Source organism: Globicephala melas, chromosome 18 (assembly GCF_963455315.2).
Source record: "Globicephala melas chromosome 18, mGloMel1.2, whole genome shotgun sequence".
NCBI classification, from domain to species: Eukaryota; Metazoa; Chordata; class Mammalia; order Artiodactyla; family Delphinidae; genus Globicephala; species Globicephala melas.
In genome coordinates, this window is record NC_083331.1 from 29,041,121 (window position 1) to 29,043,964 (window position 2,844).

General features: G+C 38.3%; 1 pseudogene; it reads left to right on the forward strand.

Annotated features, from left to right (window-relative positions):
• The first annotated feature begins 1,265 nt into the window (after window positions 1–1,265).
• Window positions 1,266–2,296, forward strand: LOC115839048 (mesoderm-specific transcript homolog protein-like; annotated as a pseudogene).
• Window positions 2,297–2,844: the final 548 nt, after the last annotated feature.

Consider the following 2,844-nt stretch of genomic DNA (forward strand, 5'->3'; position numbering starts at 1 on the left):
CAGTGAACAGGCAGTCATTTAACCATGACAGTTGGTATTGGTCCCAGGTATCTCTGTGGCAGTCCAGAAGAGGATACTGGGTTAAATAAAGCATATGAAGATAGAAGAATGATTATAAAGTTTATTTATTGTGATAAGCAGGTGTTGTTGACTCAATTATTTTAAGTTAGGGAGGTCAAGTAACCAAAGATCAACCAAAAAGATGGTGAACTGCTGTCAATTATGTGCAGCCAGTTCCCCAGGATGGACTTTTATTAAAATAAGTCAGTCTGAGTGACTTCCAACTTAAAACAATTTTCATATCAAGGCCACAGTACTTATAAAAGTTTCAGAAGGAACTAATCCTTCACTTTGGGGAAGAGTTCAAAGTGTCTTTGCTCAATAGACATGATGATTTTGTATTTCTATAGAACCATAATGAGCAGAAAATGGCTTCAGTGTTTTGTTTTGTTTTGTTTTGTTTTTTTGTATTTCCAAGCATATTAGATGAATGGGCAATCAGTTTCATAACTGAGTTAAGAGAGCCCAAAGGAATATGCCTACTATTTCTTCGCAAAATTGGAAATAAAAACAAAAAAAAAAACAATAAATACCTCAACAATAGAGCTCCCTGCCCTAGTGAGAAAAAAAATCTAGTCAAAATTACACCTGAGGCCATCCCTGGTGTAGAAAGGAAAGAAACATTGTCTTAGTTTTCATCATGAATATGGGTTCCATATCAAAATCATTAAATGCTTCACATCCTTCTAGCACTGTTAGAGAAATAGACAAACATTTGCTAAAGTACTAATATTCTCCAAAGAGTGCTTACAGTTGAAATAAAACTTACTCAAGAACACAAAATTAAAAGACATGCACCTTAATAGGATAAATCAAGGGATTTGTTACCAGGCTAGATATTGAGCTTGTTAATATTAAATTTAGAAAGAAAAAAGACTCTCTTCAAGGTAACTTATTTATGCAATGCCTCAGTATTATGACTTTAGATTCTTTTAAATCAAAACAATCAGGGAATAAATAGTTAACTACATCACTTATGTGAGGTGATGACCATATTAATTGTCTTGATCTTGTTAATCATTCCACAATGTATATGTATATCAAATCATCAAGTTATACACTTTAAATATATACAAATTTTTATGTCAATTATTCCGCAATAAAGTTAGAAAAAAAAGAAAAAAATAATAAAAACACTTAAAGACAGCAGCAACAGGTGTCCCCCAAACATGGAGTCTTGAAGCCCAAGTCTTACCAGAATCAGGATGAGGGAGTGGTGGGTTTAGGTGGGGCTATTGGCTATGCCCCTGCTTGCGGCCTATCTGCACATCACCGCCCCTCCTTCCGCCACCCCCAGCTTTCCTCTGTTTTTCACTCATGGAAGTCATCAGGCAATTTTTTTTACCTAAAAGGGACTGAGTATCTTCTACTAAGACTCTGTGGGTGTGGTTTGAAGTCCGGAGATAGTCGTACTTTTATATGGTTTTACAATGTCCAGCTATGATTGGTGCAAGATATGGGAAGTCTGACCCTCAGGTTTCATCGAGTGATTGTCCTCAATTTCCTAGGTTTTGGCTTCAGTGACAAACCAAGACCACATGACTATTCCATATTTGAGAAGGCCAGCATCATGGAGGCGCTTTTGTGGCATCTGGGGTTCCAGAACAGTAGGATCAACTTGTTGTCTCATGCTTGTGGGGATATCTTTACTCAGGAGCTGCTCTATAGGTTCAAGCAGAATAGATCTGGTCAACTTACCATTAACAGTCTCTGTCTGTCAAATGGAGGTATATTTCTTGAAGCTCACCTTCTTCTCCTTCTCCAAAACCTTCTCAAAGATGGAGGCATGCTGTCACCCATCCTCACGTGACTGATGAACTTTGTATTCTCTTGAGGTCTCTCCTCAGATTTGGGGCTGTACACCTGACCCTCTGAGAGTGAGAGTGAGCTGTGAGACATGTGAGCAGGGATACGCCACAATGACAGGAACTTGGTTATCAACAGTCTTTTGCAGTATATCAATCAGATGAAAAAGTTTAGAAGACACTGGGTGAGAGCTCTTGTCATTGTATCTATTCCCATTCATTTTATCTAAGGGCCATTGGATCTGGTAAATCCCTATCCAGAGTTTCTGGAGCTGTACAGGAAAATGCTGCCGCAGTCCACAGTGTCATTCTGGATGACCATATTAGCCACTATCCACAGCTAGAGGATCCCATGGGCTTCTTGGATACATATATGGGCTTCATCAACTCTTTCTGAGCTGGAAAGAGTAACTTCCCTGTATTACCTCCCCTATTCCCTTATCTGTTGTGTATTCCACTTAGGAAGAAATGCCACAAAAATCTCCTGGTTACCAAACACTATTCTCTCACAAAAGTCCACCTGACTCACACTGGTGAACAGCATATACTAAAAGGCTAGCAGAAACTCTACGGGTGACCTAATAGTTCACCTCCCATTCCTTTGACATCTGATCAGGTGTGACATCTGATCAGGCCTTTGTCTTTGTGTTATCAGGAAATTCTGATGGGCATACTACTCACCGATACAGAAAGACAGACAGACATTCTTTTGCATAAAAGTCTTTGAAACACTTCTATGGACTTTTCTGAAATATTATATTTAGAAATGCTCATTTCTGGCCCAACCCTGATTGAAATTACGTGTAGTAAAGAATAAGGAAGTGCCACCTTAACCTTGCCTAGAATGGCTTTAAGTTCTCTAAGCAATACAACTTTAACTGAGAGCAAGTCTCCCTTGTCATAACTTTAGATTTAGTTTAATTAGCTTCTTCTAATTGAAGACATTTTGTTAGATTTTGATTTAAATAAAGCAGTATTC